Source organism: Rhinoderma darwinii, chromosome 3 (genome assembly GCF_050947455.1).
Source record: "Rhinoderma darwinii isolate aRhiDar2 chromosome 3, aRhiDar2.hap1, whole genome shotgun sequence".
In the NCBI taxonomy this organism is placed as follows: domain Eukaryota; kingdom Metazoa; phylum Chordata; class Amphibia; order Anura; family Rhinodermatidae; genus Rhinoderma; species Rhinoderma darwinii.
Window position 1 is genome coordinate 142,682,547 of NC_134689.1, and position 27,078 is coordinate 142,709,624.

A 27,078-nucleotide genomic window follows, 5' to 3' on the forward strand; every position below is an offset into this window, starting at 1 on the left:
TCACCAAATGGGATCATGCACATGACAGTATTATGGCTAAACAAGCTACGAATTGTACGAAGCCTTACTATGGCAACCTATAAATGGCATGTTCCATTGCATGCTGTATTGTGTAGGTATTCTCCCCTAGATGCATTGGTCCTCTCTATTATATGGTGCCATATACACCAACCATAATGCTGCAAACGGAGTACCTACGAATCAGTAGTAAAGATCCACAAGGACTCCATGTGTCTGTTTACAGGCTCCGCAATGTAGAGAATGAAGCCTATTTCTAATATGATTACTGGCGTGGAGGAAAATTGTGGCATGTAAATAACAACCACTTGATGCTGTAGTGTAGGAAATGTCCTGAAACTGTAAGGGCATGTTCAGACATGGCGGAATTCCACTGCGAACATACCATACTGGAAATTCGCAGCAGCCTTTTTTCCTTTGGTATCTATAGTTTTTTAGTTGACTTAGTTTAGACGTTGCAGAAAATAACAGTGCGGAATTTAGGCTGCGGTGCAGAATTTACACTCCGCAGCATGCACTGTTTGTTGCGGAGAAGCAGCGGATTTTTACTGCGGATTTCAGCTTTTTCAACACAAAGGCTGAAATCTGCGGCAATTCCGCTGTGATATCCGCTACTTCAGAATTAACTATCAAATATGCACGTTTTCCTGCAAATTCGTTGCGTAATTGCCGCAAATTTGCGGTAAAATCTCTGCCACGCCTGAACATGCCCAAAAGAACAGAAAGCACAAAGCTTTTACAATGTATTGGTAAGGTAGACACTATATGACTACCAGTTTTTCATTTTTGAGTGGCACAGTCTTTTTGGCATAAAGAGATATGTCAGTACATTATAGGTTTAAGGTTCAAAAATAAGATTTCCAAAAAGAAATGTTAGAAAAGTACTAATAGTAAATAAAGTTGTTAAAATGCCACACAAATATTTAATTTTTTGTACAAACATTTACATGAACATGTCTGATCGCCACATGTCTGATCCCCCTTAAACCCTTGACAACGCAGTTATTTTGGGACTGGTGGAAACAGCAATTCTTTTTTTCATCACTACATTCCACGAGCCATAACTTTTTAATTTGTTTAACGACGTAGCCATATAAGGGCTTGTTTTTGCAAGACGATTAGTATTTTCTAATGGTACCATTGTGGGGTACATATAATTTTTGAAAAACATTAATTTCTTTAGGGGGGAATAAAAAAAAACACAGCAATTCTGCAAAAGTTTTTGGGATTTTGTTCTTATAGTGTTCATTGTGCGGTATAAATGACGCTTTAATGTTATTCTGCGGGTCAGTGTAATTATAGCTATATTAATTTTTTTTAATTTTATGTTTTACTACAATTGCACAATAAAAACACTTCTTTTACAAAAAAAATTATATTTGTGTCGCCATATTCTGAGAGCCATTACTTTTTTAAGGGTTTATTTTGTGCGGGACGATCTTTAATTTTCATTGCATTATCTACAATACGGTAATATACAGCTACGGCAGGTGTAGGCTCAGCTCCTGTACATTTACGGTGCTTGGCGTTAACTACCTAGTGCCAGTGCCATAAATACATGGCAGAGGGTTAAAGCTTTAATCGTAGACAGTGTCTGGTATAAAAAATCCTATTATGATGTAAACAATACATTTCCCATACTAGCAAACTATAGCCAGCTCAACTAAGTATCCCAGTAATTGACTATGAGAAATCTGAGTGATTTGGATCAAAATCTGTGCATGTGAGGCCACATGCTGCGATTGATGTGCGATTTTGGGGACACACTTTTATAGGTTTCATCTGTAGAAAACAGGTGGCATTGAATCAACCGCAACGTGTGCGGTCACCCTGCCTCTTTTTATGGGTTCAAGACATCCTATATCACCTGTCCTTCAAATTCTTTACAATACTTTAGCTACGGGAAGATTTGAGAAACTGATCTAGACAACAGTTTGGCAAATTCAGCAAAAATATATAGATAGCTGAAGGGATTCTCTCTGTAGATTATAACACTGCAATAGAACTTATTAACAACTAGAAATTATTAGGATTTTACTGACGCGCTGTCAAACTTTATGTGTGATGAAAGACTACAATGTCAGTCCAGGTAACTTTGAAGTTTCGCATAGCAAAAAATGCACTGAATAGTTAAACACAAAGAAAGGTGAAATTTAGGATTATTTAGGTATCACATATAATATTTTAACTTAAATTATAAATATAAGCCCACCTTTCCTAAGCAGTTTACATTTTTTTTTCGCGTAAACGTTGACATGCAACAAATCTGCAAACTCTAAAATGAGCAAAGTAATGAGAAAATTGATCGCGGTCTCCAAGGAAACGTAGTTTAGGCCTCATTTATTAGGCTATGTTCACACGCTTAACAAAAAAAGACTGTAAACATGGAAAAGGGTGTATTAAATGAAAAAAAAAACAATGGTATGGTAATATTATAACTAATTTTAAAGTCTAAAAAAAATGAAAGTTTTGACCAAGGTTGTGGAGCTTGAGATTTCCGCAAAACTTTACTAACCTGGATAGCAACATTATGGGGATCCCCTGCTATCTTCTTTTTGGCTGATGATGAATCCTGTGCTTTTCATGACAACTGAGTAGCACTGTCTTTCCTATACAAGCTCCTTTGTTGTTCTTGACTGTGATCCTCAGCCTAGAATAAGAAAGAGGTAAGATAAAAATTGGGGGCATGTGAGCTCCACAACTCTGGAAAATCTGGAGTTACACTTTAAGAATATTGACATTTTTGTAAATACGAAAAAAAGACCATTTAAAGGGAACCTGTCACCAGTATTTCACCTATTGAACTCTACTCACCACTCTCTGGCCACTGCTGTCAAAAGTTCATTGCTGTTATCCCCTCTCCTAAACGTTTCCTCTGACCGTAAATACTCTGCGCCTTTTATGGTAATAATCTGGCTGTCTTGTTTGTTCCTTTTCTTATGCCCGCCCACCGCCGAAAACTGGTCTGCCCTATATGCCAAAATCTAGTCTGGGATAGCGCGCATCTATGGTATGATACCCCTCCCTGCTTCACCTGGGCCTCAAATCAAGTTACTACGCATGCGCCGCTATGGTGTCCCGTTGTGTGCATGCTTCAGAACAGGACATCGATGCGCAAGCGCGGGATTTCATGTGTGCTGGGTAGAGGCGAGGAGCTGTCAATCAAAAGTAAGGAGGTGGGGTTAACTCGGAAAGGCTTAAAGAGACTCTGTCACCAGTTTATTAATTCCCTATCTCCTAACTTCCTAACTTATCTAATAGACACTTTGCTGCTGATAACTACAGTCTGATTTGTTTTAAGAAACGTTTATTATTTTAAAAGTTATGAGCATTTTTCTAAATATGCTAATGTAGCTCTAATAACAAAATAGGAGGTGACTCTTTCTTTTCACTCTGAGCGGTGTAATGTTTTCTATGGCTATTTGAAGTGATCTCCCTTCCCTCCAGCCGCCATCTCTCACACTGTGTGAAGCAGCTTCATGCTGATAGGACAGTGTCAGAGGTTGTGACGTAGCTCCACCTCAGGAGAATCGCTGCTGTTACCTCCCAGTTGTAAAGGCTCATTTACATATTTAGAAGAAAGCTCATAACTTTTAAAATAATAAACTTTTTGGGACACAATATTCACTTTCATTATCAGTGTGACGGCGCCTATTAGATTAACTGGGAGATTGGGCATTACTAAACTAGTGCAGATCCTCTTTAAGGAATGAAGATATGACTCTTTTATGCGCATTAGCATACAGATCAGGAACATTAAAAAATCAAATACTAAAGCTACAGAGCCTACTTAGGGCATGGCCACACGTGGCGGATTTCCTCCGCAACTGTCCGCATCAATGCCGCACCTAATCCGGGTTGCGGATTACGGCTGCGGATCTGCACAAAATGTGCAGAAAATTGATGCGGACTAGCTGCTGCGGACTGCGGGAAAAGTGCTTCCCTTCTCCCTATCAGTGGAGGATGGAGAGAAGGGACAGCACTTTCCCTAGTGAAAGTAAACGAATTTCATACTTACCGGCCGTTGTCTTGGTGACGCGTCCCTCTTTCGGCATCCAGCCCGACCTCCCTGGATGACGCGTCAGTCCATGTGACCGCTGCAGCCTGTGATTGGCCTGTGATTGGCTACAGCCGTCACTTAGACTGAAACGTCATCCTGGGAGGCCGGACTGGAGACAGAAGCAGGGAGTTCTCGGTAAGTATGAACTTATATTTTTTTACAGGTTGCTGTATATTGGGATCGGTAGTCACTGTCCCGGGTGCAGAAACAGTTACTGCCGATCGCTTAACTCTTTCAGCACCCTGGACAGTGACTATTTACAGACGTCTCCTAGCAACGCTCCCGTCATTACGGGAGCCCCATTGACTTCCTCAGTCTGGCTGTAGACCTAGAAATACATAGGTCCAGCCAGAATGAAGAAATGTCATGTTAAAAAAGCAAGACGCATCCGCAGCACACATAACATGTGCATGACAGCTGCGGACTTCATTGCGGAACTTAGAATCTCCATTGAAGTCAATGGAGAAATTCCGCCATGAGTCCGCCACTGCTCCGCAACAGACAGAGCATGCTGCGGACACCAAATTCCGCTCCGCAGCCTATGCTCCGCAGCGGAATGTTACGCATCGTCTAAACGAACACTTCTAAATAGAAGTGGAAGTCAATGCAGAAACGGCTCCGCTGCGGATTAACGCTGCGGAGTGTCCGCAGCGGAATTTAAGTGAAATTCCGCCACGTGTGAACCCAGCCTTATTATAGGTTACAGAGAAATGATTTTTCACCCACTTCCAGCAGTTACTTCTGGTTTAATAGGTGAAATTCTGGTGACAGGTTCATTTTAATGTTATATTAAGAATATTTGAGGACTACAAAAAATCAATACAGTCCAACCCTAAAATAACTATAAACTTGAAAATAATCATGGAATGTATACCTCACATATATATAGAAAACTGTCATGCAGTTTTGTTATTAATTATATGTTGCCATGCTTATCACATAGGTAGTCTAACAATAAATATAATAATACACATCTGTATGCTTCATTCTGCGAATAAAGAGCTGATGATTAAATAAATAAATCAGGTCACTTTCAACAACTGTGTTGGTTTCTTTCCAAGTGATGGATTCAATTTAAGCCCAGGTGTTGTTATATGACAGATGGTGGATTTCAGCCTTTGCAAGTTGAAAAACAGAAAAAAAAAGGAAATTATAAGGGCAAGTTTTAAAGGTAAAGGCCACCTTTGGTGGAACTCAAATCAGTTTTACTAATGGCTATGTACACACAGGTGCAGAAAACAAAGGGTTTTGCACATGGCTTTCAGACACTTAGACACAAGTCTTAAAATGTCAATCTGAAGCCATAACGATGCTAGGTGGAGTTTTACCAGCGTAAACTACTAGTGTGGATTACCTCATAAAATCTATAAGAGCTCATGGCGTATAACATTATTCAGTATTACCTGAACAACAATAACATCAACAAAACCAAACATCTAAAAATAGGAAACAAAGATAAGACCAAATACAACAATCATCTCAAACACAAATATAAAAGCATCATAGTACTAAAATCAAACAAAGTAGGTTGTCCTTTGAGGTCTTCAAAGACTAGCAAATAATGACATCCATGAATGGAACTGTAAGTCAAGCTTGAAGTATCAGAGAATGGCGTGGTACCTAAGACAAAAGCCAGGAGTCATCAAAGTATAATCACGTGCAGCGTGGGAAACCTACAAATAAATCGTGTAACATTACCATGTGTTTTTTTTTATATCATGCAAGCTGCTGACTACTCCAGCACATAAAAGCGTATTATGAATTTCTCTAAAAATGTGCCATCAAATCTGACTTCCAACCCTCTTTAACCCCTTCAAGACACAGCCTGTTTTGGCCTTCAGGACACAGCCAATTTTTTCAAATCTGACATGTTTCACTTTATGTGGTAATAACTCCGGAATGCTTTTACCTATCCAAGCGATTCTGAGATTGTTTTCTCGTGACACATTGGACTTTATGTTACTGCCAAAATTTGCTCGATACATTAAGTATTTAATTGTGAAAAACACCAAAATTTTGCGAAAAACTGCAAAAATTAGCATTTTTCTAAATTTATATGTATCAGCTTATAAGACAGATAGTAATACCACACAAAATTGTTGCTAATTAACATCACCCACATGTCTACTTTAGATTGGCATCGTTTTTTGAACATATTTTTATTTTTCTATGACATCACAAGGCTTAGAACTTTAGCAGCAATTTCTCAAATTTTCAAGAAAATTTCAAAAGGCTATTTTTACAGGGGCCAGTTCAGTTGTGAAGTGGATTTTAGGGCCTTTTATATTAGAAACCCTCCATAAGTCACCCCATTTTAAAAAATTCACCCCTCAAAGTATTCAAAACAGCATTTAGAAAGTTTCTTAACCCTTTAGATGTTTCACACGAATTAAGGCAAAGTAGATGTGAAATGTTCATATTTTATTTTTTTTTTGCAGAAATTCAATTTTCATCTATTTTTTTTGTAACACAGAAAGTTTTACCAGAGAAACGCAACTCAATATCTATTGCCCAGATTCTGCAGTTTTTAGAAATACCCCACATGTGGCCCTAGTGCACTTATTGACTGAAGCACAGGCCTCAGAAACAAAGGAACACCTAGAGGATTTTGGGGCCTCCTTTTTATTAGAAAATATTTTAGGCTCCATGTCTGGTTTGAAAGGCTCTTGCGGTGCCAAAACAGTGGAAATCCCCCAAAAGTGACACCATTTTGGAAACTATACCCCTTGAGGAAATTATCTAGGGGTATAGTGAGCATTTTGACCCCGCAGGTTTTTTGCAGAAATTATTGGAAGTAGGCCGTGAAAATGAAAATCTACATTCTTTCAAAGAAAATGTAGGTTTAGCTAATTTTTTCTAATTTCCACAAGGACTAAAAGGAGAAAATGCACCACTACTTTTGTAAATCAATTTCTCCCGAGTAAAACAATAACCCGCATGTGGTCATAGACGGCTGTTTGGACACACGGCGGAGCTTAGAAGGGAAAGAGCGCCATTTAGCTTTTGGAGCTCAAATTTAGCAGGAATGGTTTGCGGAGACCACGTCGCATTTGCAAAGCCCCTAAGGGACCAAAACAGTGAAAACACCAAAAAAGTGACTCCATTTAGGAAACTACACCCCTTGAAGAATCCATCTAGGGGTGTAGTGAGCATTTTGAACCCACAGGGGTTTCATAGATTTTATTAGAATTGGGCAGTGAAGATAAAAAAAAAATCATTTTTTTCCAATAAGACGTAGCTTTAGCTCAACATTTTTCATTTTCTCAACAAATAAAGGAATAAAAGAACCCCAACATTTGTAAAGCAACTTCTCTGGAGTACGGCAATACCCCATTTGTGGTCATAAACTGCTGTTTGGGCATACGGCAAGGATCAGAAGAGAAGGAGTGCCGTTTGGCTTTTGGAGCACAGATTTTGCTGGATTGGTTTCTTGACACCATGTCACATTTGCAAAGCTCCTAAGGTACCAGTACAGTGGAAACTCCCCAAAAGTGACTCGATTCACGAAACTACACCCCTTGAGGAATTAATCTAGGGGTGTAGTGAGCATTTTGACCCCACAGGGGTTTCATAGATTTTATTAGAATTGGGCAGTGAAGATAAAAAAATAATCATTTTTTTCCAATAAGACGTAGCTTTAGCTCAACATTTTTCATTTTATCAACAAATAAAGGAATAAAAGAACCCCAACATTTGTAAAGCAACTTCTCTGGAGTACGGCAATACCCCATTTGTGGTCATAAACTGCTGTCTGGGCATACAGCAAGGATCAGAAGAGAAGGAGTGCCGTTTGGCTTTTGGAGCACAGATTTTGCTGGATTGGTTTCTTGACACCATGTCACATTTGCAAAGCTCCTAAGGTACCAGTACAGTGGAAACTCCCCAAAAGTGACTCGATTCACGAAACTACACCCCTTGAGGAATTAATCTAGGGGTGTAGTGAGCATTTTGACCCCACAGGTGTTTCATAGATTTTATTAGAATTGGGCAGTGAAAATAAAAAAAATCCTTTTTCTTCAATAAGACGTAGTTTTAGATGAAAATGTTTCATATTCTCAACAAATAAATGAAAAAGAGCACCCCAACACTTGTAAAGCAACTTCTCCTGTGTACGGCAATACCACATATGTGGTCATAAACTGCTGTTTGGGCACAGAGTAGGGCTCAGAAGGGAAAAAGCGCCATATTGGCTTTTGGAGTACAGATTTTGCTGGATTAGTTTCTGGTCGCTATGTCGCATTTGCAAAGTCCCTGTGGGACCAAAACAGTGGATCCCCCCCAGAAGTGACCCCATTTTGGAAACTACACCCCTCAAGGTATTCACCTATGGGTGTAGTGAGCATATTAACCCCACAGGTGATTGGCAGAAATTGGTGTGCACTCGATGTTGCAGAGTGAAAATGGTTTTTCAATAGATATGCCAATATGTGGCGCCCAGCTTGTGCCACTGGAGACACACACCCCAAAAATTGTTAAAAGGGTTCTCCCGGGTATGGCGATGCCATATATGTGGAAGTAAACTGCTGTTTGGGCACACTGTATCGTTCAGAAGGGAGGTAGCGCCATTTGGCTTTTGGAGTGTGGATTTTGCTTGTAGTAGTTTTGTTTGGAGTCTTACTGGTGTTTCCGTTTATAATGTGGGGGTACATGTAAGGCGGGCGGAGTATATAAGGGGCATAGTCAGGTGGTATAATAATGGTGTAAAAAAAAACAATAAAATAATCCATAGATGTGTGTTACGCTGTGACACAATCCTTTCTGCACAGGCCAGTGTCGCACTAATAAATGGTCTTTACTTATTCTCCTTTTGGTCCGCACTCCGCACCTTTGAAGTTTGGGGAATGTTGCTGGGAAAGTGTTGTCCTGGTATAATACGGGCGCCCTCACTTCCAGCAGATATGTTTGGCCCTCCCCTTCCTGGTTCCCTAATTTTAGGGGCCTTGATAAATCGCCACTTGAAACAGAAGAAACGTTCGCCTCGGGCCGGCACAACTGCATATTTTTATTTCCTGGCTTATTGGTGCCTTGACTAATTTTATTTTTTCATAGACGTAGTGGTATGAGGGCTGTTTTTTTTTGTGTGACGAGCTGTAGTTTTTATTGGTACCATTTTGGGGTACATGCGACTTTTTTTTTTCTTATTCAAAATTATTATTGAGTTTCAGAACACAAAATTTACAAAAACTGATTTTGATCAGTTGTTATCCTTTTTTTTTTTGGGAGGCAAGGTGACCAAAAAACAGCAATTCTGGCATATTTTTTTAGTTCTTTTTATACAGCGTTCATCATGCGTTATAAATTACATGTTACCTTTATTCTGCGGGTCAGTCCGATTCCGGTGATACCTAATTTATAGCACTTTTTATGTTTTACAACTTTTTGCACAATAAAATAACTTTTGTAAAGAGAATGGATTTTTTCTGTCGCCAAGTTGTGAGAGCCATAACGGTTTTACATTTTTTGACGGAGCTGTATGAGGGCTTGTTTTTAGCGAGACGAGTTATAGTTTTTATAGGTACCATTTTTGGGTACATGCGACTTTTTGATCACTTTTTATTTCAATTTTTGGAAGACAAAGTGACCAAAAAATAGCAATTATGTCAGTATTTTTTAGTTTTTTTTTTTTACGGCGTTCATTGCGCAGGATAAATAACATAATATTTTTATAGTTCAGGTCGTTACGGTCGCAGCGATACCAAATATGTATGGCTTTATTATTTTTTTCAATAATAAATGACTTGATAAGGGAAAAAGGGCGATTGTGTTTTGTGTTATTATTTGAAACTTTTATTGTATTTTTTACAACTTTTATTTTTACTTTTTTTACACTTTTTTTTACACTTTTCTTTAGTCCCACTAGGGGACTTGAAGGTCCAACTTTTTGTTTGATGTTCTAATACATTGCACTACCTATGTAGTGCAATGTATTAGAACTGTCAGTTGTTCACTGACAGCAAGCCTATAAGGCTCCGCCTCCGGGCGGGGCCTAATCGGCTAACTTAATGGCAGATTGGAAGCCATTGTTAGGCATCCTGTTGCCATAGTAGCAGTCGCCAGCCTTGCCATCGCATGGCAAGGCTGCCGATTGCATACAAACCACTTTGATGCAGCGATTGCATTGAATCGCTGCATTGAAGGGGTTAATGCCAGGAATCGGAGCTAGCTCCGGTTCCTGGCGATAGATCGGGGTGTCCACTGTAACATACAGCGGACACCCACTGCTGATGACGCCGGCTCAGCTTCTGAGCCGGAAGCTGAGCCGGCGCCATCTTGCCGATGGTACCGAAAGCCTCCTGGGCCCCGCCGACGACGGGGCATAGGAGGATTCCGTTACAGGCTGATCGGGAGGTAAGTATTAGCCCTCCGATCGCCTTTGCAGCCACCGGCAACCCAGCGATCACGTTGCTGGGGTGCCGATGGCTATAAACTCTTCACATGCTGCGATCTCTATTGAACGCAGCATGTGAGGGGTTAATCGGTCGGATTGGAGGCTAGAGCCGGTCCTGGCCGATACCTCAAGGTGCCAGCTGTAACATACAGCTGTCACCCGACGGTGATGTCGCTGGCTCAGCTCCTGAGCCAGCTTCATCTCCATCACGTACAGTTACGTGGAGATGCGGGAAAAGGCCATCTCCCATGACGTAACTGTACGTGGAATTGCGGGAAGGGGTTAAGGCCTCATGCACACGACCGTAATAGTTTTTACTGTCCGCAAATACAAATCTGGCGGCTACGCAATTTGCGGAAGTGCCCATAGACTTCATGCCGCAAGTACGGATAAGAATAGGACATGTTCTATATTTTGCGGATCATTTCTACGCCCCGGACACACATCCGTAAATATACGGAAAGGTGTCCGTGGCCAATAGAAATGAATAGGTGCGCAATTTCATCTGTAATTACAGATTCCGTAATTACGGATGAAAATTATGGTCGTGTGCATGGGGCCTAAGGTGGTTTCACACACGCAGCGGTTTGATGCATTTTATTGGCGTTTTTATGGCGTTTTTTCATGCAGTTTTAAGCGCAGCCAGATGTTACATTAAAGTCTATAGTAAAATATCAAATGCACTGAGCAGAACTGCATTTTGGTTTATGGTGTTTTTGTGGCTTTTTATTCCAAAAACAACATGCTCTTGGCATGGTGTTTTTTTCAGGCGTTTTTCCCATAAGATTCTCTATAGGACCGCATGTTTTATTAGAAAACAAAATTTTTTGATGCAGTTTAAAACGTCAGAAAGTTCTGTGTCTGAAGGAAGCATTAGAGCTTCCCATCTACACACAAGTTTTGTGTCAGATACAGATGTTCTGAAATGTATGGGCTTTGCAGGGGCAAATTAGGGGTGGATTCACACATGGCAGATTTTGTTGAAGAAATTTCTGCGACTGAAAATCAGTTCCATTCATCTGAATGTAGTTGTTTTTTTGCAGATGGTGCATGACTTCCTGCAAGATACATTCAGATAAAAAAAATCTGCAGCGTATCCTGCCTGTGGAAATATAGCCTTAGGCCCGGTTCCCACAAAACGTAAACGCTGCGGAATTTCCTCAACGGAATTCAGTGTGGAAATTTTGCAGCATTTACAGTAGCAGCAAAGTGTATGAAATTTAGAAAATCTCAAAACTTTCATAAATTCACATGCGGTGCGGATTTTAACCCCTTCAGGACTGAGCCTGTTTTGGCCTTCAGGACGAAGCCGATTTTTCAAATCTGACATGTGTCACTTTATCTGGTAATAACTCCGGAATGCTTTTACCTATCCAAGTGATTCTGAGATTGTTTTCTCGTGACATATTGTACTTTATGTTAGGGAAAAAATGTGGTCGATAAATTCAATATTTATTTGTAAAAAACACCAAGATTTAGAGAAAATTAGCAAAAATTTGTATTTTTCGAAATGTAAATGTATCTACTTGTAAAACAGAGAGTAAGTAATACCACATAAAATACTTACTAGTTTTATATTTCCCATATGTCTACTTTTTGTTTGCATCATTTTTTGAACATTCTTTTGTTTTTCTAGGACGTCGTTTTCGCCTTTCTGGGCATTAGCAACACTGGAGGAGTAATGAGTGGAGTTAGAGGTGTCCTGTATCTTCTTATCTCTCCACCTACATATTTAGCCATGCCAAACGTGTATGTTAATGAAGGTGATCAGAACTGATAAATACCTTCCAAACAACTTTTGACAAGCACTTATGAAAAATCAATGGGCAGCTTAAAGGACAGGTGTCACAATTTTTTTTTCTTATATGTAAATTTGCTTTTAGTGTGTTATTAAAATAAATTTTATTTATTTGTGTTTTTGTGTTTTACTTTTTTCTTTTTTCTAACTTTTACTTTACTATGGGGGGCTGCCATTCTTTTTTTCATCTCTGTATGTGTCGATTAACGACACATACAGAGATGGAATACGGCACATACATCCCCATAGAGAATGCGAACGGGAGCCGTTCCATTCACTATGGTGTACGCCGTCTGTGTGGGAACGGCGCATGCGCCGCTCCCACACAGTCCAAAAGGAAGGTCTTCGTCCGAGCGACATCCGGCGCCATTTTCATGTGGACCGGAAGCCGCGGCCGGACAGTAAGATGACTACTTCCGGTCGCGGCTTCCGGACATGTGTTCAGAAGCAAGGACTAGGAGCGGAGGGAGCAGACAGAGCGGAGGGAGTGGCGGCAGCGGCGGCGGCATGTAAGCCTACTACACTGTGCATTCGCTCAAAAAATGGCGGCACACAGTGTAGGAGGTTTGAACATTCAACCCCCTCCTTTCTCCTGGCACTAGCCAGGATAAAGGAGGGGATTAATTGAGCACACTAGAGCGAGTGTGTCTTCTCCAATTTTGCAGCAAAAAAAAATGAGGTTGCTTTACCACATGCCAATGTTGCAATTTTGGGAATTGCTCCGCCTAGTGACCAGCACATGGAAATGTTATAAATTAGAATCTAATTTATAATATTTCCTGACTTGTGAAAAAAATTTAAAAAATTAAAACAATGTCTAGTCATGTTTACAATGACTAACTGTTTAACTAAAAAAAAAAAAATTATACCGACACATTCCCTTTAAATGGGTTGTCTAATCCTATGCAATAAACATAATCACTGTATAATGAAACAATATACAACTAAGGCTTCGTTCACATCTGCGTCAGGGCTCCGTTCAGGGGTTCCGTCGGAGCTTTCTGTCAGGGGAATCCATGAACGAAACCCTGACTGAAACAAACGGAATCCATAGACGACTACGGTATTGATTCTGTCAAAACGACAGAACACTTGCACAACTTAGACAAACGCAAACCATTTGCACCGGATCCGTCACCATTAAAATCAATGGTGATGCAAACGGAAACCTACGGTTTTCATATGTTTCAGTCAGGGTTCCGTTCATGGGTTCCCCTGACGGAAAGCTCAGATGGAACCCCTGAACGGAGCCCTGACGCAGATGTGAACGAAGCCTAATCTGCTTGTTACTAAATGGAAAGAATTTTGTTAATATTTTGAGGCTGAATATAACCTAGTCCTGCTCACACAGCATAAAATTATAATACAATGATACATCTTTACTTACATAAGACTGGATAACCCTCTTAAATATTCAATGCTGATCCTAATTTCACTTTCCATATCAAATGACCCCAATTCAAATTGGTTACAGTGAGCCTGAAGTCTCCTTACTGAAGGTATAGTTGGATCTGTTATTGACTCTGTAGCCACTGATTTGTGTCATTATAGAGAATTGGGGACAATTCAGATGATTTATATGGGCTAATATTATAGGCCAGTATTCTAAAATCCTTCATTCCTTTTAGTAGAAACAAATAAAACAAAGCAAACTGATAGGTGGTTTTGGTATTTTTCCCTTTAATGGTAGCTGCATGACAGTTACCAAAAAACATTTAAAAAAAATCTAAAACATCCCTCTCCCTTTAGCGGCTGAATTTCCACTGCGTAAAGCAGAGCCGGAAAATTACAAAAAAACTTTCATACTTACCCCCTCCCTCTTCTCTGCGCGCAATCCGTCCTCCTGGGGTGATTTTGCATGTGACCGCTGCAGCCTGTGATTGGCTGCAACAGTCACATTGGATGAAACGTCATCCCAGGAGGCTGGACTGGAGAAGAAGCAGGGAACTCTGGCTAAGAATAACTTTTTTTTTCTTATTTGCGATTTTTAATGCGGAATCGCTTTTATTCTGCCGCAAATGTCGCAACACACACTACTTTGTTGAGGGTTTAAGCACCCCATTGAATTCAGTGGGGAAAACTTGCAACAGAAGAGCCGCTATTCCGCAGCATTAATGAACATGCTGCGGTTTAGGAAACCGCACCGCAGGTCAATTTTTGTGCATTTTTCTTCAGCAGCTTTTTTCAGCTGTAAGTGAATGAGATTTGTTGAATTCTCACCCAAACTGCTGCTACCGTAATACTCTGCGGAAAATCCGCAGTGTTTATGCTGTGTGCGTTCCTGCACATATACTAGTATATGAATCTTGTATCAGTCTGTGTTCATGTTACCTGTTGTTTATGAATTTTATTATTACGTTTCTGTTATTTTAGGGCGGGGAAAATCACAGGGGAAATGCATCTCACTTCAATTCTTATTGCTTTTCCAAAAAGGCAGTTTGCCAAGCACCTCATGAACTCTGAGGGCAGCCAAACACATTATAAACTTGCTGACCAATAGCTATCAGCTTTCATACATATTTTAGACTAAGGCCTTATTCAGCCGAACATATATGTAGTCCGTCGTTACAACAACGGCCGTCACACAGCCTCATGTACTTCAATGGGGCCGTTCACACGACCGTTGTTTCAACTGTGAGTGTGAAGGGTCAGTGAAAAAATTGGACATGTCCTATTTTACTGCATGTCACACATCCCTCCATAGACTCTAGTGTATGGGGTATCCGTGACAATGCGTCCCGCACGCGTGCACCTCGGACGTGAAAAACTGCAGTTTTCCATGACCGAGGTTAGCCTGAGGTTAGCTACGCTCGTCTGAATGTAGCCTAAGAGACTTGTAAACACCTCTAATACAGCTCATCGCACAAGAAAACAATAAGATTGTTATGGAAACCTTTCGGACTTATGTTTCTTCTGACAGCACCCCTTTCTATGATTCTATGATTTAATGATTCCGACAATGGGAATCTGGTTAGGTAACTTAAAAGGGTTGTCCAAGATAAAAAAAAAGATCTACATTTTTCATAGAAACAACGCCATTCTTATCTATAGGCTGTGTCCGTTATTTCAGCTCCGCCCATTGACTTGAATAGAGATGAGCTGCAATACCAGGCACAGCCCATGGACAAGAGGGTCGCTATTTCTGGGAAAAATGCAGACCTTTTTTCTAATTCTGGGCAATCATTTTAAGGCCGGATTCACACGAGCGTGTGCGTTTTGCACGCGCAAAAAACGTGCCGTTTGCGCGCGCAAAAGGCACTTGACAGCTCCGTGTGTCAGCCCCGTCTTGCTAATGCAAGATCTTTTCTGCATAAAATCAATAGTATTTGCTCACATTTTATGACAATGGTATTTACTTTGGCTGTAATACTGTGTGACACTAGGTATTTCACTTCCCAGTTTGTTCCTTGAATGAACTTTGTGACGATCCACTTAGATATTCACTACTTGTTGTCAACAATAAGAAGGAAATCCAACTTGTTATGAATAATGACTCCTAGTTGCGCGTGTTTAAAGTCCAACTGTAGTGGTCAGAATGAAGTAGAGTTTCCACAAGTATATTTGTTTCCTTCCTTTAGTGACAGCTTAGCATATGGTTCAGGGATTTACATAGAAAGGAAAGATTACGGATATCATTTGAAATCTATGTAAAGAAAAAACATAATCACACTGAATAAAATAAACGATATAAGCATTAAGCCTAGTTCTAAATATAGTATAAAGCCATTGGAGACGTGTAAATTTATTCAGCGCAATTCTAACAAAGTGTCTAATGACACAATTTCAATACAGTCATATTTATAGTCAGACACAAAACAGCAGTCTTAATGATACTGGCAGGGAACAAAAACTTGGGTCTACTTTGTATGCATAAACTCTCTATATAGTAGCAAGTATTTAACCACCCCGTGGCCAGGAATTTTTACCTCTTAATAGCCAGACAGTGTTCATAAATATTAAGTATGCGCTAGTTTATCAACTTAAAGGATGTGAAAACCTTTAATGACATTTTTATTTTATTTTTTTATATATTAATGAATTGTAATTTCTAAAAATAAGCACTTTTTTTTAACATACTTTCCTTAAAAATTTTATTTTGTGTCTGTTCCGCAGTTTCTGTGTTCCATTGTACAATAAGCTGTAGAATGCCACTGTCTGCCGATTCCGTCAGTGAGCTGAACTGAAGGTATCGAATCCAGGATCTTTTTAAATCCAGTATCTCTCTTTTTGTTAGGATGTGGGAGTGACCACCCCATTCTTAAAGAAGCATCCATTCTATTTATTTAGCATTATATATAGTGTGCCCAATGTGGTATATTTAATTTTATACTGTTTCTTTAACTGTGTGCGTGCTAGCCTGATTCTCTCCGAGAGAGGCAGCATGGACGCCATGTTAGTTAGGGTGTTTGCCATGCCATGACAGGACTCAGGACTATACCAGTGTGACCACGCTGCGTCCTAAGGCTGAGGCAGTGCTTAACAATTATTAGGTGACTGTTCCCAATTAACAGTGTTCAGTGCCGGGGCTACAACCATTGTTAGGAGAAGTGCTGCTTAGGTGCCTCTGGGGCACAAGTACTGCTGTGTACTGCCACTGGCACCAAAGGACCCTTAGAGTCAGAGTGGTCTAGAGCAGGAGCCTCCCTGTGTGTGTGTTCTACTGTTGGTCAAGTGATGGGCAGGAGCATCCCCATTAAAGACAGTGTGTGTGGCGAGTGACAGTGGCAGGAGCCTCCCCAGGAGCAAGCAAGTAAATTTAGATAGGCCGCAGGCCAGATGGTCAAGCAAGGACCTGCATTTAAAGAGGACTCTGTCCTACTGACTGGTGAGCCAGTCATAATTGCCTTCTCGAACCAAACTGTAACATTGTTAAAGAGACTGTGCCTCTCTGCTAAGAAGCGTAGTATTTCTGTTGCTATGGCTGTTTGTGAGAGTAACACCGATCTGAGTAAAGATACTTTGTTTTGCCATCATCCTGGCCTTCATTCCATCTTACCACAACTACCGTGCACATATTGGCCTTACACCACCCAGAACTACATTACATCTTGGTATAGTCGACAGGATCAGTCATGGCACAGGAAAAATATGCGGCAGCACATGATAGCTTGCCGCCCGGTGCTGGTATTGGGACGATAATGATGATGAGATGCTGGAGGACATGCTGCAGACAAAGTTAGGGAAGAAAAATAATCCCTGTGAAAGGGACTGAGCCCATGCCCTACTTCAAACTTTAGAGGAGGCCTGGTGGTTGAAGGGACAGACTGTTGCCCAGAGAGAAGGTAGGCTTAAGAAGGGCTATGGGGTAGGTCTGGGTTATTACACGAGGATGGACCTGAATGAGTCTGTCCAAGTGAGGTGCAACATATATATATATATATATATATATATATATATATATAGAGAGAGAGAGAGAGAGAGAGAGAGAGAGAGAGCAGCTCATGAGACAGCAGCTGATGGGTCCAGCAGGCCAGAGTATGCGAGATCAGAGAGTCTGGGGTACCATTATCTGGTTCAGCAACAAGATGGGTTTCGTATTTTCCACATGAGTGACACAGAGGATGGGGTCTTCATCCCCTGGAGATCACTTAAGTGGCCTGGTATGCAAAAAAGAGATTTTAAAATTTGCATCTACATCTTTGTACTCCTATTAAGGGCTTAATAGGTGCATGTCGAAAAAACACGATATACTGCAATACATTAGTATTGCATTATATAGTGAAAATGATTGCTGGTTCAAGTCCCCTAGGGGGGGGGGACTATAAAAAAAAAGAAAAATCTGATAAATTAAAGTTTTTTTATGTACAAAAAAATATAAAAAGTTCATAAACCCCCCTTTTCCCATTTTCCCCCTAAAGCATTGTAAGAAAAATAAATAAAAGATTTTTCCTTGTAAAAGCAGTAAAATATTAAAAAACTATAATTGTGGTATCACCGTAGTTGTATTGACCCACAGAATTAAGTAAACATGTCGTCTTAATTGCACGGTGATAGCTGTAAAAACGTGCAGAAAAAACTATGGATGAATCGCTGTTTTTTTCATTTTCCACCTCACAAATAATTTTTTCCCCATTTCCTAGTACATTATATGGCGCAAAAAAATGGTGCCATGGAAAACTACAACTTGTCCCACAAAAGTCAAGCCCTCATAGGTCTATATTGATGGAAAAATAAAAAAGTTATGGCTTTTGGAAGGTGAGGAGGAAAAAAAGGAAATGAAAAACCGAAAAATGGCTGCAAAATGTTATGGTATATCACAAGGATAAGCCATTACATTATGATTTGTTGGGGTCTGACCTCTGGGACTCCCGCCGATCTGGAGAACAATCAATCCGAGACTGGCAGTACTAGACACGGCTAAATTAAACACAGCTAAATTCAAGTTAATAGGTCTGTATTGCAGGTCCTTGTACAGCCGGTGGTCAGGAGAATCACTGCGCAGGGATAATCCTTCATTCCAAGATCAGAGATATGCCATCACTTACTGTAATAGGAAACCACCTTTAAAATATTATAGACTAATGTGTATTGTTGAAAATAAGAAGTTAAACATATATAATTTGTCACATTGAAAATTACTTGTTTTATACATAATCAAATAATGTTGACTCATTGAAGGCTCTTTCTCAAACAGAGTTTACAGATTGAAGATGCCCTAAAAAAAAATATTTGCTGCCAATAGTAACTAATTCGAAACCAGATTTTATTTTCTAATCTGTACTGGAAAAATTAACGGCCTATTTTCAGTTTTGATACATTGGTTCTACATTATCCAATTATTAAGATACATTCTTGTTGATATTCTATTTTCTGTCTCTCCATGTAAAATTAAATTATGAAATATTTGTTTTCATATAGCCTGACATTTACTAGCCAAAAAAGCTGCACTGCAGAGTGGTAAGAAAAAAGAAAAATATCTTGTTTTACAGTGAACAGTTAGATGTAACCTTATTAGACCTTCATTAATACTTCAGATAAGACACACAAATGGCTGAGCCAGAAAAGAGTAAGGGGGCAAGGTTATGTGGGGAGGGCTGGTATTGTCCCTGACCATGGCCGGCCATAGCTACGTTCGACACGTGGTTGCACAGGGCGCCAGCCACCATGCTGTATGGGGGGCGCCAGAGGGTGAATTTCTCCTGCTCTGCGGCTACTGCTCGCGGCCCCAGCGGGACAGGTGTCACTCACTGACCTAACTACTGGCTGCCGCGGCTGCCGCAACTACCGCTCCCATGTTCACCCTCTCCCCCTCCTCGTCTTACATCCTGAGTGATGATCAGGCGTGATGACATCACTCAGGACGCAAGACAGAGAGGAGACTATCTTACCATGCGGTCCTGCTTTGGCTATTTCCCCAGGGCTCCGTTCCAGCAGCATCGGCGGACGCAGTGCACTAAGAAGCCCAGCAGGTCAGTCAGACTGTGGGGCTTTGGTTGTATGGGGGCACTGATGAGGGTCTAAAAATGGCAAATGGGCAGAGGATTCAGTGCCACCTTGGTGCCCATTTGCCACTTATTGACCCTTTTATTGTCCTGTTCAGTGCCCCTTCGATGCCCATTTGCCATTTATTGCCCATTTATTATTCTTCTGTGACAGAGGGTGCTAAAGGGGCAGTAAATGGCAAATATGCATCAAGGGGGCACTGAACATAAGGACACTAAAGGGGAAATAAGTGGCAAATGGGCACCAAGGTGGCGCTGAACGAATGTTAATAAATGGCAGATGGGCACATTGTTCAGTTGCTCCACAGTGCACATTTGCCATTTGTTGCCGTTTTAGACCCTGTGCACATTACGTTAAAGGGATTAAAAATAAATTCTGTTGAAGCAGTAGAAGAGAAGTTAAAATAAGGGTATGTTCACACGGCCTATTTTCAGACGTAATTCGGGCGTTTTATGCCTCGAATTACGCCTGAAAAGACGGCTCCATTACGTCTGAAAACATCTGCCCATTGCTTGCAATGGGTTTTACTATGTTATGTTCAGATGAGGTGTAATTTTACGGACCACTGCAGCCACTCTGTCTACAAACCGAGAACAGAGGTGACGGGAGCCCCCAATGCAGGAACGTCTGGGAAGAGAGAGGTAAGTATGAGCTGCTTTCTTATTTTAACCTTTTCAGGACTGAGCCATTTTTTGCTTTTTCATTTACGTTTTTCACTACCCGCCTTCCTAGAGCCATAACTTGTTTATTTGTCCGTCAATAGGATGGTGGTTCTTTTTTGCGGCATGAGTTGTAGTTTCTATTGGCACCATTTATAGTACCATATAATGTACTGGGAAACTGAAAACAAAATTTTGTGGGCTGAAATTAGAAAAAAAAATGATTCCTCCATAGTTTTTTGGGTTTCGATTTTACGGCTTTCATCGTGCGGTAAAAACTACAACTTAACTTTATTCTGTGGCCCAATATGATTATGGTGATAGCAAATTTCTATAGGTTTTTCATATATTTTACTACTTTTACAAAGAAAACTATTTGTTAAAAAAAAAAAATGTTGTTTTGCCAGATTCTGAGAGACATATCTTTTTTTATATTTTGTGTCTAAGCGGTGTGAGGGTTTATTTTTTGCGGAATGAGCTGTAGCTTTTATTGGTACAATATTTTGGTACAAGCAACTTTTTATAAATTTTTTTTTCAATTTTGTTGAGTTAATGTGAACAAAAAACAGCGATTTTGGCTATTTACTTTTTTATTTTTTTTACGGCCTTTACAGTGAGTTAAATTAGAAGTAATAAAAAGTACCAACATTGCCTAAAGGTAATTTCACATTACATCCTGCCCATCCGTGCAATGTTTGCATCGGGAAAGCTCCCAGAACGTATGGTAAACAGTCCCATGCACCTTATGGAGGTTAAAAAAGCCTCAGTTCTGGTGGGACTGCCCTATTTTATGTAGTGGTGTCCAGTAAAAAAAATTATACTGTATGTTTTTTTGTGTCCATATAATGTATGCGCCAGGAGCTTTTCCGCCGCATATGATAAATGGACAGGCAGGACGTAATGTGAAAACAGCCTTACCAAAACATAGACAAAATAGACGAGGAGACAGCACTTCCAAAATATGTCAGCTTTTTAATCACCCGTGCGACGTTTCAGTCCAGCAGGACTTTTCTCAAAACATAGGCGTTGTTCACACTGTGCTAAAAATGGCAGAGATATCGAAAGCAGAACGCCTCCAAACATCTGCCCATTGGGAAAACGGCATTCTGTTCCGACAGGGCGTTTTTTTACGCGGGCGTTTTAAAAAATGGGCGCGAAAAACTACGGCCACAAAAAAGAAGTGCATGTCACTTCTAAGGCCGTTTTTGGGGCCGTTTTTCATAGACTCAATAGAAAAACAGCTACAAAAATGGCTGTTAAAAACGCCGCGAAAAACGCGACTTTGAATAAAAAAACGGCTGAAACCAGGAGCTGTTTTCCCTTGAAAACAGCTCCGTATTTTGAAAAGTTTTTTATTTTTTGTGTGCACATACCCTTAAAAACACTAGTGTTTTTGTAAAGTTCTATTTAAACTACAGGTCGCTTTTGACGCATATTCATCGCGTTTTTTCCGCTCAATCAGAACTCCCATTGACTAGAGAAATTAGGTGTGACTTTGGCGCATTTTCGGCGTGTTTTACGTGCCAAAGAATTGACCTGACACTACTTTTTTCACGCGACACATTTTTAAACAAAACGTGTTTTATGCACTAACGGCGCGCTATACCATTGATGTCAGACTCCTTCCAAACTCTGCCTTTGGATTGCTGCCTACCCTGACCTTTATATGTCTTATCATGTGGCATGAACTCTGACCTTGGCCAAAATTCCTTAGACTACACCCCTTGGCTTAACCCTTGCCAAATTTAATAGTGACACAATAGGTTCACGCTTCTGTCCCATGGCCAGTGACAATTTCAGTGACTATAAAAATAAAATACCAGTATGAGCGCTACAGGTGTAGTTTTTCTGCAGACACAGTAAGGGTATGTGCACACACACTAATTACGTCCGTAATTGACGGACGTATTTCGGCCGCAAGTCCCGGACCGAACACAGTGCAAGGAGCCGGGCTCCTAGCATCATACTTATGTACGACGCTAGGAGTCCCTGCCTTGATGCAGGACAACTGTCCCGTAGTATAATCATGCTTACAGTACGGGACAGTTGTCCTGCAGCGAGGCAGGGACTTCTAGCATCGTACATAAGTATGATGCTAGGAGCCCGGCTCCTTGCACTGTGTTCGGTACGGGACTTGCGGCCGAAATACGTCCGTCAATTACGGACGTAATTAGTGTGTGTGCATATGCCCTAATAGGAAAAGCTTCAATACAGTCCTTTCAGGACTTTTCACACAGTAATGTCACAGTTTGCAGTTAAATAGTTTTTTCTTTTTTTTCCATTGTGTGCAAATGGTTTAACTGCGGTAAGTTTAGTTACTTACTAATGTACTGTCTGTAGCTAAACTGCATCTTTAAGCCATTCTCACATGCAGTCACAAGACCATACTCCTGGTGTTTGTCACATGCTTGCGTAACGTTCCATACACTGAACACGTGGTAATCATCCCTCTCCCTGAATCCTGCTGTATGGCACCACACATCACATGCCTCTTATCTCCCTTGCTGTCCCCTCTCTTCTTACCTGTCTATGGAGGGATCATGTTTCACATGCTGGGTAGCAGATAGTGCAGAGTATTCCAGCACAGCTGTGTCTCAGTAGCAAACAGTGAGAAATAACAGCACTATGTTACACCCTGTAATAGAGGGGCATGCAGGCAGCTGTATATAGAGGCAATGTCTGTGAGAGGGTAGAGAAATTGTGGGAACTATAGTCCTTTACATGGTTATCTCACAACAAGCCATAGCAAAATAAAAATACAGTGCTGCACAGAGTTGGGCCACATAATAAACATGAATAATAACTACTTCTGAGCTATAGTGGCATCATCGTGTAACCACTCATACTCATAACGGTACTTTTCTTTTTTTTTTTCGCAAGCTCGGAAACCCCATTTAATAGGCTCTCGAATGTGGCAGTCAGTAGTAATTCAAACTGATTAGAAGAGAGGGGAAAACAAGGTCCAGTTCAGGAGATTGAGGGTCCAAACAGCCCCTTCATCAAAATCTTTAATCACAAATGCTTCTGAATAAGCTTCACACATAAGGATTCATGAGCACTGGGAAATGTATATTTTTGTCCGCAGATATGCCATTATAATATATGCATATGATATCAACTTTTATCAGGGAATCTCAAGATATGTCAACAGAAAAATGTAGCTCTTTTTGAAAATAACGACATAATTTTCCTTTAATTTACATCTTAGTTTATTAAACAACAAAATGTGTTTTTTTTTTTACTTTTAGAGAAAAAAAATCCTGTTATCATTTATTTATAGATGGACTTGACTAAATATGGCATTTTAAACTAATGCAGTGAGAATGTATTGTAAGGTTCGATCTGATAAATCTATTTCTGTTTATAATTAGCTTAACAAGCAAAGCACATAAAGAACGGGTGATTCTATTTTCAGTCATTTTCAACACCATGGAAGGCATGATTCATAAAATACACAGAAAATATACTGTAGATAGATAGATAGATAGATAGATAGATAGATAGATAGATAGATAGATAGATAGATAGATAGATAGATAGATAGATAGATAGATAGATAGATAGATAGATAGATAGATAGATAGATAGATAGATAGATATAGAGATATATTAGATAGATAGATAGATAGATAGATAGATAGATAGATAGATAGATAGATAGATAGATAGATAGATAGATAGATAGATAGATAGATAGATAGATAGATAGATAGATAGATAGATAGATAGATGGATGGATGGATGGATGGATGGATGGATGGATAGGGAATTTATACCAAAAAAAGTGCAATTTGCATAACAGTTAGTAAAGAACATTCAAAATTGCAGTTGACACAAACATATACAGTGATGTGCATAATCAAATTATACATTGTACATACTGTAAATCGAGTGATACAAAGTGTACATATTGTAAGATATAAGTATAAATAGCTAAAAGTTTTAATAATCCATGTAAATCATGAATGCATGCAATTTCAGGATAGAGGCCACTCGCCAATCACCACAACTCCAGCTTTAACCCCTTAACCCCTTAACCCCTTAAGGACGCAGCCTAGTTTGGGCCTTAAGGCTCAGAGCCCATTTTTCAAATCTGACATATTTCCCTTTATGTGGTAATAACGTCGAAATGCTTAAACCTATCCAAACGATTCTGAGATTGTTTTCTCGTGACACATTGGGCTTCATGTTCGTGGTAAAATTTGGTCGATATATTCAGTGTTTATTGGTGAAAAATTGCAAAATGTAGAGAAAATTTTGAAAAAATAGAATTTTTCAGAATTTAAATGCATCTGCTTGTAAAACAGACGGTTATACCACCCAAAATAGTTACTAGTTCACATTTCCCATATGTCTACTTTAGATTGACATAGTTTTTTGAACATTCTTTTATTTTTCTTGGACGGTTCAAGGCTTAGAACCTAAAAAGCAATTTCTCATATTTTTAAGAAAATTTCAAAAGCCTTTTTTTTAAGGTACTTCTTCAGTTCTGAAGAGGCTTTGAGGGGCCTATGTATTAGAAACCCTGATAAAACACCCCATTTTAAAAACTAGACCCCTCAAAGTATTCAAGACAGCATTTAGAAAGTTTTTTAACCCTTCAGGCATTTCACAAGAATTAAAGCAAAGTGGAGGTGAAATGTGCAAATTTCATTTTTCTTGCTGAATTTCAATCTTATTCAATTTTTTTTCTGTAACACAGAAGGTTTTACCAGAGAAACACTACTAAATATGTATTGTCCAGATTCTGCAGTTTTTATAAATGTCCCACATGTTTCTCTAGTGCGCTCGTGGACTAAAACACAAGCCCTAGAAGCAAAGAAGCACCTAGTGCATTCTGAGGCCTCTTTTTTATTAGAATATATTTTAGGCAGCATGCCAGGTTTGAAGAGGTGTTGAGGTGCCAAAACAGTAGGAATACCCAAATAGTGACCCCATTTTGGAAACTACACCCCTCAAGGAATTCATTTATGGTTGTTGTTAGCATTTTGACCACACAGTTTTTTCACAGCACCTATTTGAATTGGGCTGTGAAATTAAAAAAATGTCATTTTCTCCAATAAGATATCATTTGTGATCAAAATTTCTTATTTTCACAGGGAACAAAATACCCCATTTTGTTGCCCAATTTGTCCTTAGTGCGGCAATACCCCATTTGTGGTGATAAACTTCCGTTTGGGCCCATGGGAGGGCTCAGAAGGAAAGGAGCGCTATGTGTTTGTTGAAGTCCAGATTTTGCTGGATTGGTTTTCGGGTGCCATGTTGCATTTGCAGAGCCCCAGAGGTATCAAAGCAATGGAGACCCACCAGAAGGGACCCGGAAACTACACCCCGCAAGGAATTCAAATATTGTTGTTGTTACAATTTTGACCACACAGTTTTTCTCAGCACCTATTTGAATTGGGCTGTGAAATGAAAAAAATTACCTTTTTTCCAATAAGATGTAATTTTTGAATCAAAATTTCTTATTTTCACAGGGAACAAAATACCCCATTGTGTTTCCCAATTTCTCCTGAGTGCAGCAATACCCCATTTGTGGCGATAAACTGCAGTTTGGGCCCATGGGAGGCCTCAGAAGTGAAGTAGCGCTGTGTGTTCTTTGGAGTGCAGATTTTGCTGGTTTGGTTTCGGGTGCCATGTCGCATTTGCAGAGCCCCAGAGGTATCAAAGCAATGGAAACCCACCAGAAGTGACCCCCTTTTGGAAACTACACCCCTCAAGGAATTCATTTATGGGTAATGTGACCATTTAGACACCATAGTTTCTTCACAGAAGTTATTTGAATTGGACTGGGAATTTTAAAAAAAATTATTTTTTCCAATAATATGTCGTTTTAGCTCAAAAATTCTTATTTTCACAAGAAATAAAATACTACATTTTGTTGCCCAATTTGTCCTGAGTGCGGCAATACCCCATTTGTGCTGAGAAACTGCTGTTTGGGCTCATTGGAGGGCTCAGAAGGAAAAGAGCGCTATTTGTTCTTTGGAGTCCAGATTTTGCTGGATTGGTTTTCGGGTGCCATGTCGCATTTGCAGAGCCCCAGAGGTATCAAAGCAATGGAAACCCACCAGAAGTGACCCCATTTTGGAAACTACACCCCTCAAGGAATTCATTTATGGGTGTTTTGACCATTTTGATACTATAGTTTTTTCACAGAACTTATTTGAATTGGGCTGGGAATTAAAACAAAATTTATTTTTTCCAATAATATGTAGTTTTCGCTGAAAATTTCTTATTTTCACAAGAAATAAAATACCCCATTCTGTTGCACAATTTGTCCTGAGTGCAGCAGTACCCTATTTGTGGTGATAAACTGCCGTTTGGGCCCATGGGAGGGCTCAGAACGAAAGGACCACCATTTGGCCTACTGGGGATTTTCTGGTGCGAAGTCATGTGTGCAGAAGCCCCAGTACAGTTGAAACCCGCAAGAAGTGACCCCGTTTTAAAAACTACACCCTGAAGGCATTCATCTAGAGATGTAGTGAGCATTTTGACTGGAGAGATACACCCCATAAACTGTAATGTGTATTCTCCCGGGTATGGCAATACCCTCAATGTGGCTGTTATCAGCTGCTTGGCACACAGCAGGGCTCAGAAGGGAAATATAAGGGGGGATAAGCTGTGCGGAGTACATCAGGGTAAGTAGAATTGGGGTAAATTATAAATCAAGGTATGTATGATAAATTTTAAAACACTCTTTCATACAGAGCTC